At 36.0% G+C, this 17,980-nt stretch overlaps 1 protein-coding gene across 11 annotated transcripts in view; it reads right to left on the bottom strand.

The window, feature by feature from the left end:
• SLC44A5 (solute carrier family 44 member 5) overlaps positions 1-17,980 on the bottom strand; it is a 320,175-nt gene that overhangs the window by 298,346 nt on the left and 3,849 nt on the right. For 2 of the 11 annotated variants that reach the window (XM_077120598.1, XM_077120602.1), the window contains exon 1: positions 9,541-9,805. The exons of 8 other annotated variants lie outside the window; for them this stretch is intronic. The gene's annotated coding sequence lies outside the window, so the exon portion shown is untranslated. Of the gene's footprint in view, positions 1-9,540; positions 9,806-17,980 lie in introns of those variants that run through there. One more of the 11 variants, XM_077120593.1, reaches the window with a different exon arrangement.

Here is a 17,980-nt window from a genome sequence, read left to right as displayed (position 1 = left end):
GTTTATTGTCAGAAAGGGTGTGACACTCCAAAGTTACTTCTGCTGAAGGATTTATAGGCCCTAAAGAGAATAAGGAGTTAGTATCAGGACATTTAGCATATTGCAAAAAGAATATTTTTTTAAATAAAAAGCTACAAGATATAATTAGTGCCTGTGGGGAGGAGAGACATACTTTCTTTCTCAGGTACCAACTATCCATGACATCTAGCTGTAAGAACATATCAAAAAGACAAAAATATCAGGAGGCAATGGAATTTTTTTCAGAGGAGTATTATTTAGTTTTGCCCATCTTTAAAATCAGACAAGCCAGACCCTAAAGGCTGATGATAACAACTAAATTCAAAATATAATGACTTCAACAATCTAATTCTTTCATTTTCAAAAGGCATTGATGACCATTAGCATTAGTAGACAAAGTCTTAAAAAAAGAAACTGGGGGTGGGGGTGGGGTTGCTGGCACTTACATGTTCAGCTTTTTCAGAAACCAAATTCATTGTCCAAAAGTCGATCAAGGAGTCTATCTGTTAAAATAGTTTCATGTTGTGGCTTGGCTTTAAGCAAATGATGGAAGTTGCTAAATGAACTGTCCTATATTTAAAAGACTTGAGGGGGTGCAAGTGTAGTTCTAGTGTAGAATTCTCGCCTGCCATGCGGGAGATCTGGTTTCGATCCCTGCTCCATGCACTTGCCAAAAAACAACAAGTAAAACAAACAAACAAAATGGTGCTGCAATATCAGGATATTCACAAGGAAAAATAATGAAATATGATCCCACCATACAGCATAAAAAATATATATTAAAAGTACAATAAATCTACAAAAAAATAAAGACAAGTCATTTTAGCTCACTAGCACAAAGTAATAAGAGCAACTAGTTAATGTCACTATTAAGACCAACAACTTAAAATCTGCATTGTCAGCAACTGAGTATGTAATTTCGGAGTTATAATGGAAACTTTTCTATTAGAACTTGAAAAATGATTCGAGATGAGATAGGATGGGAAGGATGAACAGTATTCCAAAAATAAAATCGAGAACTGACAAGTTAGTCTTGGCTAGTACCCATGAAAATAAAACAAACAACAAAAACATCTCATAACCTTGTTGGCACATAGGTGAGTAACTTATCTACAGCATCATTAGCCATGAGGCTGGCAAATAACCCACAGCATAATATCTTAACTTTGAAGGCTGGCTTTTTCATATAGTCACTCAATATTTAGCATGTTTCTAAAATATACACTTTCCTCTACGTCTTGTATTATTTCTATACATATCTTTCTATTTACTAGTTCATAAACTCTTCTTTCACACACATTCCTTGGTCTACTACAGTACTTTACATACACTAATTCACAACTGATTTCAGAATTGGCTAAGGGGGCAGGGTAGAGAATGAGAAATGAGAACTCTGGGAAAATGGAGGCAGCAGTGAGACCATAGTTTTTGGATCTTCCCAAATATGCATACAAAACAGACAGAGCAACAGAATAAAATCAACTCCAATCATTATTTACAACAAAACTACGTGGTGTGGTATCCCCATGTAGCCTCAAATATAACTGGGTAGAGATAAATCACCAATAGCCATAAAACCTGTGTGTTTTCAGCACACATATGGGAAAAAATGGAGGAAACCTCTGGGTAGCAGAAGGACCTAATAATAGAAGGACCTTAAAATAGCCAATATATATTTACTGGGAAACATGGTAGGCCAATTTAAGAAAATCAGCTGACACTGGGAGGGGATATATTAAATCCAAGAACAGGCAAATGCAAGGGTATGAGGTAAGAACCAGGATTCCTTTCCAAAACAGGGCTCCACACTGAGGAGTAATTGCCGGGACTGGAATCAAAATGGAGAAAAAAGCAAAAGAAAATCCAGATGAATGTGGGAGAGGTGAACAGAGCCAAAAATTTCTCAGAAAGAAAACCACTATATATTTTTAATACTGCATGAAAACAACAAAAGAGGGAGATTTGTAAAATTAGAATATCTGAATCAAGGTACATTACATCAGTGAAAATAAATTCACATAAAAAAATGAGCAAACTGAAAGTAATGAAGACAAATCACACGCAAAGTTACTAAAAGAAAAAAAGGAAACTAGGAATGAGAATAATATTCATACAGATAAAAAAAAAGTATGCCAGAAATACATGATTAAAAAGACAGATGAAAACTGTAATGTAATATTTCAAAATGAGCTAAAGATTTTTAAGAAAATAATACAAAGTGTGAAAGAACAATGTAAAATCAGAAACAGAAGACTTCAGTAATGAGATGACAGAATTCATGAAAAATTTGGAAATAGAAGGAATCATACTAGAGATGAAGGCCAAACTGAAAGGAATACAAATTCAAAGAACAAATCTAAGAGAAAGAGGAATTTAAATGCAGGAAAGTTTTAAAAACAAAAAAGAAATGGAAAAAAGATATAAAGGATTACAGAGAAAATAGCATATATTTTAATGACCAAAAGAAGTTCTAATATAAGAATAATGGGAGCAGCTGAAGAAGAAAATAAAAACAAAGTGTGATGCTTTGGATTTATGTACCCAGGAAAACATGTTCCTAAACATAATCCACTCCTCTGGGTGAACCCAGTAAGTAGGACCTTTTGATGAGGTTACTTCAATTAAGATGTGGGCTAACTCAACCAGAATGGGTCTTAATCCTACTATTGGAGTCCTTCTTAGTAGAATGAAGTTCAGTCAAAGAGAAAGCCACAGAGGGAACAGCAAGAAGCAGTCAACGGAACCAAGAAGAGAAGTGAGAGGCCAGGAGAGAATATCATGTGCATTGCCAGGTGACAGAAAAGCCAAGACCAAGGATCACCAGTAGCCAGTCAGAAAGCATTGCTTTGATGATGTTTTGATTTTGGACTTTTCGTAGCCTGAAAACCAAAAGCCAACTAATTCCCATAGTTTAAACCAGCTCATTGTACAGTATTTGCTTGAGCAGCCAAGGAAACCAAAATACAAAGGACAGAACAAATACTAAATATTATAAATCAAGGAACCTTCCTGAAATTAATAAAGAAAATGAAACTATAATTTGAAAGAATACAATATGCATCTTAACTTATCAGCTCAGAATGGCCAACACCAAGACATACTCTGGTAAATTACTGAATATTAATGGTACAGGAAAAATCCGTTGACTATCAAGGCAAAAAGAGCAAGTAGATTAGATTATTATCAGTCATTTAAAAGTAATACTTGGGCGGTGGAATGGTGGCTCAGTGGCAGAATTCTTGCCTGCCATGCGGGAGAACTGGGTTCATTTCCCAGTGTCTGTCCATGTAAAGAAAAAAAAGTAATATTTTAATCCAGAAGAATAGGCATTAACATTTAAATTATCAGAGAAGAAAGTAAGAGTCAAAAATTTTTGTATCCAACAATCTAACCTTCAATTAAAAATGGTACAAATTATTATCAACATGCAAAAACTTAGGGAATCTTGTTCTCATGAGCCCTTCCTGAGGAAAGTATTAGAAAACAACCAAAATGACTACAGAGACATTGGCATAATGATTGGTGTTGAAGACTAAATATAATAGTTACTTATAGAATGAATGCTAAATAAGGGCTAAAAGGGAGAAAGTATAAGATGTAACGGTTATATGATTTGACAATGTGAATAAATAGTGAAATTATTTTTAAATGGGGGATAGACTAGGGGAAGCATATTCAAAATGAATTTAATTACTCCATAATCATAATTGATAGTGGTACTAATTATGTTATTCTGAGACTACTGTGGGTGTAATGGGGATAAAGCAATTGTGGGGTGATCTAATTCATCACTTTGAGAACCAGGATCTTCAATGAGAAAGAAAGAAAATACAGAAAGAATATAGAAGACATAACAGAGAAGAGGTTAAGTAAGACTCTCTCATCCTGAACATGAATTAGAAATGTCAGCATTAAAGATATATTTTAATCTTTTTTCATCCCTATATACAAACAGAAATATATATTCTACCTCAGTTCATGAAAACGCCTTAAAACAGTAATAACAGGAAACTCTAGTACTCAGATTGGGATCTTGAAAAAGTCTATAAGACTAGACTTTTTAGAGAAATGTCTAATTGCAGGTCTGGGGCGAGATGCCTAAGTTGTAACTTTTTATTTTCTCTCTGTTATTCAATTTCAGTAAATTCTATCGATCTATCCTTAAGTTCACTGATTCTATCCTTCATCATCTCCACTCTACTCTTGAGACTACCGGTATGCATTTATTTTATTTACTTTATATTTCAGTGCCATAATTCCTATTTAGTTATTTTCACTGAGATGGTCTATATTTCATTTGCTGCAGGAGAATTCATAATCGCTTATTAGAATATTTTTACGATGTGTTTAAAATCTTATGGGACCTGTGGGACAATAACAAAACAGCTAACTTCATATCATCAGAATTCCAGAAAACAAGGACACAGAGAGAATAGGATTATTCAAAGAAATAATGGCTTAAAACTTCTCAAATTTGGTGTACACACACACACACACACACACAAACTTAAACCAACAGATTCAAGAAGCTGAGAAAACCTCAAATAGGACAAAACCAAATAAATCCAGCCTAAAACACATCATAGGTAAACTACCAAAATTAAAGACAAAGGAAAAATTTTAAGAGCGGCCAGAGAGAAACAGTGCACGACTTACAGAAAATCAATTCAAATTTGAATAACAGCAGATTTCTCATCTGAAGCAGAGTGACAAGAAGGTAGTAGCACATTTTTCTAGTACTAAAAGAAAAGAACTGTCAACTATAAATTCTCTGCAGAGAATATCATTCAGGAATGAAGGGAAAATAAAGACATTCCAGAAGAAGGAAGACTAAGATGATTTGTGGCTGGTAAACATATCCTTCACAAACGGCTAAAGAAAGTGCTCTCAACAGAAAGGAAAGGATAGTGAAAGAAGGCTTGGAACTTCAGAAAGGAAAGAACAACGTTGGAATGGGTAAGAAAAGGTTAAATATAACAAAATATCCTTCTTCTTATGAGTTCCCTAAATCTCATTTGATAGTTGGAGCAAAATGCTAACATCATCTGATGTGGTACTCAATGCACGTAGAGGAAATACTTAAGACAATTATATTTTCTAAGTGGGGAGAGTAAAGGGTCTAAACGAAAGTAAGATCTCTCCTTCATTAACTGTTCTGTACCTTGGCTGTGGGAAACATCACACAAGTCAGCGCATAAGATAAAACTGCATCAAACTAAATAAACAGACACAAATAAGTGCATGTAAAATTGGTGATATCTATTAGATTTATATAGACTTTTGGCATCAATGCATTGTATCAATGTCAATTTCCTGGTTGTGTTATTGTTCTCTATCTATATAATGTGTTACCCCTGGGTAAGGATGAAGGATAAACAGGTGAAGGATAAGCAGGATCTCCTAGTATTTCTTACAACTGCTTGTAAATCTACAATTACCTCAAAATTAAAAAGAAAGCTTTAAAAAGTCACTCCCCACAGTATGGATTTTTGAATTTCAAAGTTAAAGTGGAAACTAACTTAACCTCTCATTTAAATGAAGCCATCCAACTATAGCAGTTTTCTAAATTATTAATAAATCAGAAAGCAGGATCCTCCTTCACCCCTTTCTTTCTCTTACAATTTATCTGAAGAACTTGGGCCCCTCATTATTCATTATTAAATGAGCCGGACTCAGTGGCAAATCAGGAATCAGCTCAATTTTTCTCCCATCATTGCATTAAAATATTTTCTGTCGGTTCTTTCTGCTTCTACCCTTGACAGTATCTCTTTCAGATTTATTTTCATGATAATAGTTGCATTATTAAGTTTTTAAAACCGTTAACCCAACATTTGATTTACATTGTCTCCCCTCCTGCCAGCTCAAGAATAACTCCTAAAGAGTTCATTGTCCATTGCTGGAAAACTGTACGGAATAGGACCTTCCTGAGCATGTCACAAGAATCCACAAATGTACCTTGAGAGATCCAACATTTGGGAGCCAGCCATGAGGCAGCATATGATAGCCAAAAGAGAATTATAAACATGACCCTCTTTTTTAATCCCTATGATCCAGAAATGGAAAGTGGCGGGAGGGGGGTTGAAAAAAGAATAAAAGAACAAAACAGAACCTTCTCCATACCTTCCCACTGTTTTCCTCCCCCCACCCCCCACCAGTAGGACATATCTATCACCTCTCTTTAGAATGCAGGGGAAATTGTCACCCAATGTCTTAGGTTTGAGGTCTCAATTTTTTTTTTTTTTTTTTTGCATGGGCAGGCACCAGGAATCGAACCCGGGGGTCTCCAGCATGGCAGGCGAGAACTCTGCCTGCTGAGCCACCGTGGCCTGCCCAGCTCTCAAATATTAAGGCAACAGGACATCTCCCATTCCACGTTCTGTTATGCATGTAAATTTATGTCTGAATAAAGCTCTTTAAATAAGAATTTATCTTTTTGAATTGTCACCCAGGTACCTGGAGTGAAGAATTCCAAAATAAAGGGCTTTAGACCCTTAGCCCCAGTGGCTTTGTCTCTTTAGAAAGAAGTGGTCCTTTTTCTGAGCATCTGCTGTGCTTTAGCCCTGGGTGGGAAGGGCCTGTGAGGAAGGTGATGAATTGGAAGGGTGGTGTCAGCAAGAGCAGCACTACCCTAGTGCGTTCTTCCTGGTACGAGGAAATCTGTCTGCCTCAGTTGCCTCATTAGTAAACCGGTCTAGGTACCAATCACATTAGAAGATAAAAACCTGCATCAGTAAAATTAGTAAATATATTCTGAATTAACAGTGAATTAGAGTACTGTCAGTATACCTATAAGCTAAAGTTCTCATATTTGGAAAATGGAAATTCACCGACACTCTTTTTTAGGATTTAGGAGAATAAAATCCAATCATAAATTCTATGCTTGTTGCATACAATGTGTAAGTAAATTTAATGATCAGGAAAATAATCCTGCAAATATCACATAACCCGCTTCCTTATTCCAATGTTTTACATTGATATGCAATGAAGTCGAGTGGGAAAAAGTTGAAATTCTGTCGGAAGAACTGGATTCATGACCTTGTCTCCAGGACTAAAACTGTATAATTTTTGGCAAATCATACAATCTCACTCAGCCTTGGTTTCCTAATTTGTAAACTAGGAATGATAATAACATTGCAAGATTGTTATGCTTTGTAAAGAAACTATAAAATCACTATGCAAATATTAGCTTTCTTTCTCCTTAAAAAAACATTTTTTTTCTGATAGAACACATAAACAGAATTTACCCTAATGATTAGGAGCCTAATCTTTAAAGTCAAACAGACTCAGTAATTACTCAATATCACTCAATAAGTATTTGGTTAATAAACAGTTGAAATACTTGTTCCACCTTGTCCTAGGTCAGAACCCCTAGTCACGTTATGTAACCTCTCTAAGCCTTAATTCTCATGTTTGTAAACTACACAAATAAAAATACCTACTTCAGTGATTTTCGGTCATGATACATACTTAGTTGCTGTAGTTTCTGATTCAATAGGTCAAAGGCAAGGCCTGGGAAACTTGCATTTTTTAAACTTCACAGGTATTTGGACTTTAATCCAGGGCTAAGTACCTCTAAGCTCCTTCCTAAAGTTGTTGTGAGGATTAAATGAAATAATATTTAAAGTCATTTAGCACATGCCTGGATGTGAGCGGCTCTGAGTTCCTCTTTTCTAACTTCTCCTTTTAAGCCTCACTCATTGCCACTGGCCCTCCCCTTCGCTGGCCACAGATGTAATCAGTGACAGATGAAATGCACATGCTGATGATTTAATCAGTGCAGATGAAATGCACATGCTGATGATTTAAATCCACAGCAACACAACAACTGGGCCCCATCACCTCACCAAGGTGACGCCTGAACCTAACTACTACACTAGGTGATTCTGATGCTCCTGGTCTGGGGACCATACTTTGAGAACCAGCTTATTCAAGAATCATCAGTCATATTGTAAGAAAACGTGAACACATAAAATAAAAATAAACAGGCAGAAAATACAGTATCAAAATGCTACATTTTAGATGTCAGGGAGATTGGTTTTATTCGTGGCTTGAACTACAATCTCATATGGTTGCTCCCTTCTCAATGAAGCCTTAAACGATACGCTTCCCCTAGGGTTAGCAGGAAGGTCACAACTTCGTAGTTCTGCTGCGCCTTATTATGGGCTGGAGACATACCATCGCACTTAGCCTTGTACTGTAATGTACCATTAAGGCATTACTTTCTCCCTACAGTAGAAAACAGCTCCTTGAAGGTAGGGTTCAGATTATACTTATTTCTGTACCTCCCAGGATTAGCACAAAATGTGTAGAAAGTGAATAAAATGCTTAATGGATGAATAAAAACTCAATTTGGAATAGAGTAATTTCTGTGATCAATTTTCAAGTCTTTTGGTGGATCCATGGGAAAATCTAGAGATATACAGATAATTATCTCTCTTTTATCTCTCCTTAATTAGAGCAGAGGTTCCCCAAAAAGAGGGGCCATTAGCCCCAGAAAAGATGTGGCAACATCAGGAGACATTCTTGTTAGTCACAACTGCAGAGGGCACTACTAGCATCTAGTGGGCTGAGGTTAGGGTTGTTGCTAAACATTCTACAATGCATAAGACAGCAAAAGATTACCCAGCCCAAAATGTCAGAAGTGCCAAGGCTGAGTAACTCTACATCAGAGGAGCCCAATTGAGTTAAATAACCAGGGGTCCTAATCTTTCTCCCACCACCAATCTGAGCAAGCTTGTCCCTAAGCCTAAGAAATAATATCATAGTAATTTACAAAGGTATAAATATTTGTTTTACAAATAGCATTTTGCAACCTGAGGACTCAAGATCACTAGGATCTAATGGTAGCTTAGTAGTTAATTTAGTCTCATTTTGAACCTAACGCTCTTGAAGACCTTAATAACTCTTAGGTTGATCATCCTTTATCTAATCCACAATCCACCTCGAGCAGCCTGACCACTGCTTCCTCATGCTAGCTCAGTTCCTATTCCTAGGCAAGATTGTCAAGAGAGCCCTCTACTTCAGATGTTAATTTTATTAATTCAATTTATTTTTATGATTTTCTTTTATTCAGATATGTGGCTCACCTCTTATTTTTCACATTAGGCCTGCTTTAAATATTAATTATAATCCCCATTAAAAATGTTTTGCAGTATAGCCTGATTGAAAAATAATGAAGCAGTATCCTTAACAGTCAAGAGCAGGAAAAATTAGCAGCTGTGACCTTCCCTGTTTCTTTCCAGTCAGGCCCTGAATTCCCAAGGCCTTGCTCCTGGAACAACCCGCTGCAAGCAACACAACCTCTTAAAGTTTTACTGCCTTTGGAACGCTTAGGTTTTTCTGCTCTCACTCTCTTCCTTTGCTATTACCTTGCTGTAGAAAACTTGCTGACCATCAGGCATATGGCAGAATAATTGCATTTCAGGCAAACCATTGTAGGAAACAGAAGGTAAACATGGTTAGTTGTGAGTACAAATAGAGCAGGGAAAAGAAATGTGAAAAAAAAAAAAAACAGAGACCAACCTGGAGGCAAGCTGAGGCTGGAAGGTAATTCACTGGGTAGAATACCTTTGCTGTAAGAAAGAAACAGCTTTGCCTGTGCTTCTCATTTTCTGTAATTCCCTAATTTCCAAAAATGGGAATGTAGGGACAGGCAGGCAGGAAGAAAGGAAGGAAGAAAGGAAAGAAAAAAAGGAAGGAAGGCTGGCTGGCTGTAGGAAGAAAGGGAGGGAAGGAGGGAGGGAAGGAGGGAAGCAAAAAGGGGAAGGACTGAACATTTATTGAATACCTACTACAGAAAACATTATGCTATATACTTTGCCATTTGTTATGTCATTTAAATCCTCACAATAGTCCTGTGACTATTTAGGACCTGTAGGTATTATTGTCCCCATTTTTCAGATAAGGAAAATAAAGTTCAAAAAGGTAAATTGTCCTAAATCACATAGATGGAATTTGAATACATATCAGTCTGAGCTCAAAGTCCAGAAAAAAAGAAATGGGGCATTCTTTGGGAAGATACTTTAAAAATGTGTCCAGAAAAATTGTTTGGGGAACACTTTACCAGGCATGATGGGAATTTGAATTGAAATACACGATTATTCTTCCTAAAATAAGATATTTTATCCCTATAACTACTCCAATTTGTTTTCTTTTCTTAAAATAAAAGGTAATATTTATTCATTTATTTCTTCAATGAATAACTGCAGAACAGCAGGCGTGAGTGAGGCACTGTGTTACAAACTATTGAAGGTACAAGTGTGGCATGAAGTTTACTATAAGGGAAGAAAGACAAGTAAACATGCTATCACAATACAAATTTATGAATACTGCAGCAAGTGAAACATCAAGGAGGTATGGGAACACATAGTATTGACAAGGAGGGATGTCAGAAAAAGTTTGAAGCTGAGACTTAAGATATGAATAGGCAAAGTTAAAGTATCCTTCCTCTACTGTTAACACTAGGGTTGGGAGGAATTGCACGTGTGTACCCACACATATCACACACACACACACAGTAATACTCCCATTCCAGGCCATAAATGGAAGACCTCAGTCATTCCATCTGTCATGTCATCCCATGGATAACAAGTGAATGGGAGAGCATGAGGTGAAAAGCAGCATTGGACTGAAAGTCAGATCTGAAATTGTCCAGCCTTGTTCCAGCACTGTTTGACTTTGGAAAGGTAATTTTTACCTCTCTGTGCCTACATTTCTTATCTGCAAATGGAGTTGAGCAAAACCATTTCAAAAATCTCTCCTACTTTCAACACCTGAGTTTAACTCTAATGACTCCTCAGCTACATATCACAGTTTGCTGATCAGCAATTTGATTGGAAACTATTTTAAAACTTTAACTTTTATATTGATGGCTATTTCAAGTTTCATCATTTAAAGAATGTACTGAGTATCAGACATGAATTTCACAATCAATATTAAAGCAGGTGAGAGAAGCTAGACATCATAATGGAAATTATCAACTTCTGAAAAATTTCAAAATGAAGTTCTGAAGGGAAGATAAAGGGACATGTTTAAATATAGCATGAGTTTTCTCATTCAAATGTCATTAGTGTCTCTAAACAAAAATAAATGTTAAAAAAAACAGAATCTTCTACATCTGACTGCCTATGGAGTAGAAACAGAAAAATAGGAAAGCTGGAGTCCCATCTTAATAACATTTCATTTATAGGCCAACCTTTCAAAAAAGTGTCAATATGACACACGTTAAAAGATTCTCAAATTTATAATGAAATCAGTTGAGTGATATGTGATTTAATAGTATGCCACAAAGGTTCTATGCTTGCTCATTTTTAGAAAGGGAAAAAAACAGCATCTTCAAATTTCCCCTGCCTCTTGAAGATGAATGAGATAACATTTATAAAGGTTTTATACCTTGGAAGAAAATTAATAGTGCAACAGAAACAGGCAGAAGGTATATGGTACTATTTTTTAAAACCATTTTTGTATAAAGAAATGGAGTATTAAACCCACAATGTTAAATGATAACAATCTGGATATAAGGTTGGTTTTCCAAAGGATAATATTTTGCTCCAGATCTCAGTGAAATGTATAAGGTTGGACACAAACATATAAATTAGTTTTGAGATTCTTAAATTTATAACTGGCATTACAGAGCTACAGTTTTTAATGAAACCAATTTCAATAAATTACTTTTTGTTAAGCAAGACTAACCCAAAATAAGAAAATAATTATAACAAAAGGAAGAAGGAAGAAAGGGAAGGAGGGAGGGAGGAAGGAAAGAAAGAACGATAAAGATATCTCTTCAGATGTTTCAGAAGTAATTCTAGAGTTATGAGATTCAAAAGGTTCCAAACACGGAGAAGTTGTTCATTAGGAACTAATTCAATCTATCCCCAAATAATAGTGATAAATCCTTTGGAAAAGACATTGCCTAAGGGTATCATTTAATATTTTGTTCACCACACCCCTATCCCATTGTCTGCATTTTACATCAGAATTTTCCTGTCCAAAGCATACCAGATTTCAGCATTTCAAAAAATACTCAAAGATCTCACCCAAAAGTTAGTTATTTCCTATAGATTACAGAATCAACATTTTTACTACAATAAACTTTTGATGAGTTGATCAGTTCCCTATTTGAAATCTTAAAGATATATCAAAATAATAGCCAATTCCTAACTGTCCAGAAATAGATTGACTTTACAATTATTCAGGTATGGTCTGGTAACTCTTCCTGCTACAGGAAGAAGCAATACCCACTCTGAGCTGTATCCGGGTTCGGTTCAGTGGTCAGCACCAGAGATCTGTTCTATTCATATTTGTAATTTTCAAAGAATTGCGTCTTAAAATCTAGTCATCAACAAATATACGATTGAACACTTACTAAGTGTTATGCCATGAGGAAGATTTCATAATCTCTACTTGCAAGACATTAACGGCTTTATTTTACATTCATGTGAGAATTTACCATCAATAAAGGACATATAGAACAGAAAGAAAAGTGAATGATCCTTGAACTATAAACTTTAACAGTTCCAGTTAAAGGAAGATAATTTAGCATGATTTCTATACCTTTTTTTGGTATAAATCAAGCTATTATTATATATCTTATCCATAGGGTAACTTTCTGGGAATTTGTAACATTTTTCTAGATAATGCTACTAAGATTTAGAGCTAAGATTAACACCAAATCTTCTAACATCCAGTCAGCACAAATGCCTGGATATTTTTAATAACAAATCCATGTTCCTTTTTATCAGCCCACACTTAATTTTTAGAGTCAGGTACTCCTTTACTATTTCAACACAATTGGAAAAAAAACTTTTAAAGATGTTCACTAGAGAGTTATATTTGCAGAGAAAATGTGAAAAAGTCAGTTAAGTATGCCAGTTATATTAAAACAATGCAATAGAGCATTATCAAATCATTAAAATCATAATTACAAGGAATGTAAAAATATAGAGAATATATAGACTTGATTCATTTCATAAAGATTTATTTAGTATCTATGATAGGCCCAGAATTGTACTTGATATTTGGGATAAATAGGTACATACCACACAATCAGGGCCCTCAAGGAGTACCTGAATATAAAGAATAGCCTCTAGGGAGGCAGCAAGAGGAATGGATGACAAATAGGGGCATGGCACTGAGGTGGCAGCACCTACTGTTGCAATCACATAAAACTCAAGTCCCACTCTAGGCACATGATGATAGATGCAGAGCCACATCTGATTCAGAAAAGTTAATCCAAGATGCAGAGATACAGATTGGAAGCAGCCCTAGAAAAGAGCTGACATTTCCAGCAGACTAGCTTGGGAGCAAGTATCATTCTTTCAGTCAACCAAAGCATAAATTGACTGGTCTGAAACTGTCCAATAGCCGTCACCAGAACAATGCTTGGTGGAGGTAGATGAAAGTGCCACTTTGACTCTGGGATGTCCAGCCACTGACTGATTTCCTGTCAGTCTTTTGGTTCCTTTTGCTTTAGGCAGAGGTAGGGCCCAAAGCCCACAAGAGGACTGAGACAGGAGATAGACATGTAATTGCAACAAAGTCCAAATAAGCGCTCTAATAGAGGTATGTGCAAGCCATTACGGGAGCACCAAGGAGGAAGTGCTTAACTGTACCTGTAAGGACAAGGTTGAGAAAGATGGGGAAAATTTACAGAAAAAGTGGCATTTGAGTTAAATCTCAAAAGATAAATAGGAATCTTCAGCATTACCAAAAGAGAATAATACAGGCAAAGAAGCATGAAAGACTGTGTGTTGTAACCAGTTTTTAGGGTGATGGGATCTTTAAACTTAAGGTGGATGTGGAGAAGTGGTGAGAGACAAAGCTGAAAAGTCCATGATGGTCAGATTCTAAAGAGCCTTTTATACCTTGCTAAGGAATTTTGATTTTGTCCTGGGTAGATAATGGAGAGCCATTATAGGGTTTAGGGATGTGAAATGATTGGATTTGCCCTTTAGGAATGCTGTATTTGCAGTGGTATGAAAAATAAATTGGAGGAAATCTAGCCCAGAAGCAAGGAGACCAGTTAGTGCATAGGTGGTTCTAATCCATAGTAGGAATGATGAGTGTTGAATTAAAATCTGTGGCACTGGAAGTAGAGAAAAGAAGATATTTAGGAACAAGAGCAGTGATTGACTTAATCAGGGTTGAGAAGAGGCCTGGAAAAGGGGATGTGAAGGGGCAAGGTAGAATTAAGCATGACCCCAGGTGATTGGCTTGTGCAACAGGATGAATAAAGATGCAAATAAGTAAACTCTTAACTATGGAAAATTATACAGGAACAAGGACTAGATAGTAACCTGCAAAATGGAAAAAAAAAAAGTGGGGTTAAGACCTATGATCACTTGCTTCCCAATATATTTTAAATGTCATATTGTTTGTATGAACTGTTTTAAGGCTAGATCTAGGTTTAAATACTAGTTCTGCAAATTATTAGATTATAACTTTGAGTAGTTATTTAACCTCTATGAATTTAATCTCACCCAGTATTGTTTACAATTCATTTTCTTCCTAAGAAATTTTTAAATAATTTATAAAAATACATACAATGGGGCAGGCCACAGTGGCTCAGCAGGCAGAGTTCTCACCTGCCTTGCTGGAGACCCAGGTTCTATTCCCAGTGCCTGTCCATGCAAACAAGCAAACAAAAAAACATACACAATGCAATAGAATAAGTTTATAAAGAAAAACAATAAGGGGAAAATAAGGATATAAAAAACTAGATGATGTCACAATGCATGACTTACAATTCCATAGTTTTGAGTAAGAAGTGAGCTGAATGTTGGTTCTGAGCTTCCTAACTTTCTACCCATAGTGGAAAAAAACAGTGAGTTCTGTGGCCTGCACTGTCCATCCCTGGCTTCAGAGAAACTTCTCCAACATGTTCTCTTAATGCAGATACCGAGTAAAACAGTGATCAGCACAAGAAATAACATCCTTGAACTTAATACAATGCCAACTTTCTACAAGGGTGTTCCTTGCAATATTTCTCAGTGCCAGTCAGTGTTGCAACACCAAAGAACAAATGAACAAAAGCACTTTTAGGGGCCCAAAATAACACAAGCTGGGTGAAGGGTTATTTCAGGGAATGGATTAATCCAAGAAAAAGTATTAGCATTATGTAAAAGAATGAAAGAAATTCCTCACAAACTGCCCCTGCCACCCATAAAGTAACTCAAGGATACCATCTCATTCCCTTCCGCCATCTGGTGGTCTTCCTGAGAATTCCTGAGCCACTGCTCCAACTATGACAGTTGTCTAGATTCTCCACCTCAATATATACAGAAACCCAATTTCCAGAAATGTAAGATAATCTCACTAAATAGGTTCACTGAAAGAAAGGAAACAAGGGAAAAAATATTCTAATTTTTCTAATACTTTAACATAGTATTAGCAATTAGCTCAAAGCTATTACCCATTAGACTTTCGAGAGACTTGCTTTAATAAATTATTATTTCTAATTAGTATACTTTTCTACCTTTTACTACTGCCAAAAGTTGAAAATGGGGAGTGTGATAATTATTAGATACAGCATTTCCATAAGATTTTAGCAAGTAATACATTTAATGCAAGGACTTCTTAGAAGTTAAGAATAGGGAGATAAATGGATTCCAAAGCTCTTCTATAAAACTTCAAGTCTATCCTATCTCATACAGTTAAAATACTCTTGGACACATTTATTTATGATCAAGGTTTTTTTAAAAACAACATAATTGTCCTTCTTTAGTCACTGACACTATTTCACTGAAGGTGCTAAATCAGCAGAATCAATGTTATTGCCATGGGAAATAAATGTGATGACATTCTTGTGTAGCCAAACAAAAGAAATGTGAAAAAGCGGCTGAGAACAGTGAATAAGAAGAAAAAAAGGACTTAATTCAGTGTGAAATATGCTAATACTAGAATTTGTGAGGCATGAATGTCCAGTAAGTAGTTTTTACCATTTTTTTAAATTTTGATATTTTAAAACCTAGATCCACAAAATGCATATAATCATAGACTAACCATAATACAGCTTTTGCATTATTAAGGCAAACCTGGAGTGATAATAAGTGTTTTAATAAAATTTTAATAAAAACATTAGTTTTTAAGCCTTATTTTTTAACCTTTGGATTTTAATGCTGAAATGCATTTCCATGAATTTAGATTTTATATAAAGAAACTGCCCTTTCAGTTTTTAAAAGGCATTAAACTGCTTCTTTTAAAATTTGATTAAAGTTTTTTATCCTACAGGAAATGTTCCATTCAGCAAGTATTCAGAACTAGTACTGATTCCCTTAGAGAAGTTCCTTCCATATCAGAGAAAGTAACCCTTGAAGGTTGGGTTATCAATAGCGTACTTCTCTAAAGTCCAAAGAGCCAAAAGAAGCCACAGAAAGATGGCTAGGAGGCAACCCATCCTTTCACATTAAAGAACTGTAGAGTCAGAGTTAAACAAATCAGCCTATCAACCCCATCTTTCACAAACTTCTCAGGCAGATGCTAAATAGAAATCAGCGATATGCAATTGCAGGTCCTCAATGGAACTAGTGATTTTTTTCCCCAATGGGAAACTACCAAAGTTTGTAAAACTTCACTGTATGATGGGAAAACCAGCACAGGGAGGGGATGAGAAAACAGAGGTAAGGACGGTAAAGACCTGTCTTTAAAATTTTTTTTTCCGGTGCATGGTTCGGGAATCGAACCGATCTGTCTCCCACATGGCAGGAGAGAATTCTACCACTGAACCACTCATGCACCCTCTGTTTCATTTTGAAACCAAATTGTCGGTTTGAAAGTTGTACCTTGTCTAAAGATAAATAATGTGAACAAATTCTTCTGGATTCCTGTTTGGGAAGTAGCTTTCTAGCTTCTCTCTGAAAGAAAGGAGGAACGATAGGGCTAGCCCAGAGTTTCTCAACTTTGACACTGCCAACCATTTGGACCAGATTAGTTTTTGTTGTAAGGGGTTGTCCGGTGCATTGTAGAATGTTTAGCAGCATTGCTAACCTCTACCCACTAGATGCCAGTAGCAACACCCCATTCAGGACAATCAAAAATGCCTCTAGACGTTATAAAATTGCTTCTTTTCTTCTTATTCACTGTTCTCACAGCTAGCCTCTATGCAAAATATTTTGATTTTTTTTCTTTAATTCCTTCTCTGTTTCCCAACTAAGAGAATGAACTACTGCAGCCAATTACACAAAACGAGCAAACTTTTCTCCCGTGGCAATTTTTCCTGTTGTGGCAAAATCCAATACTAACATACTTTATGAAATATTCTGTTCAGAAGACCATTTTATGCCTTTCTAAATATTGTATTTAATTATTTTAAAGATAATGTGTTTAAAGAAATAAAATATAGAATATAAACATAATTATAATTGTTTTAAGGGCAGCTTACACTAATTCATCCTTACATCTTCAGGAAACTGTCATAAAAAGCAGTCAAAGGATAAAATAGTTAGGGAGAGGCTAAAAACCATCACAAAAAGCAAGCAGAAAACAAAGGACAAACCCCATTATTTCTCCCATCTTAAAAAAGGAAAAATAAGCTTTTTCTTCACTCTATTTTCTCCATTCCCAGCTATAGCTCCCTTTGTAGCCAATCCTTTCAAATTAGTTGATTGTGCTCACTACCTCTAATGTCTCTTCTCCCATTCTTTCCCAACCTATTCCGTTCAAACTATCACTGTCCCCACTGTACCACAACTCTCATCAGTGACCATAACATGAATAAATCCAGTGATCATCTCTTAGCTCTCATCTTACCTGACCTATCAGCAGCTTTAGGCACAACTGATCATTCTCCTCCTTGATACAGGTTTTTTCCCTTGGCTCAAGAACCCCACCCTCTTGATTTCCCCCTTACTCACCAGTTGTTCCTTTCCGATAATAGTTCCTCCTCTTCATCCCCACCTCTTGATAATGAAGAAACCCAGGCTTCTTTCAGCCTGCACTCACTCCCTAGGTATATCATCCTATCTAT

This window comes from Tamandua tetradactyla, chromosome 11, assembly GCF_023851605.1.
Source record: "Tamandua tetradactyla isolate mTamTet1 chromosome 11, mTamTet1.pri, whole genome shotgun sequence".
NCBI lineage: Eukaryota > Metazoa > Chordata > Mammalia > Pilosa > Myrmecophagidae > Tamandua > Tamandua tetradactyla.
This window is presented reverse-complemented; position numbering and strand designations above follow the sequence as displayed.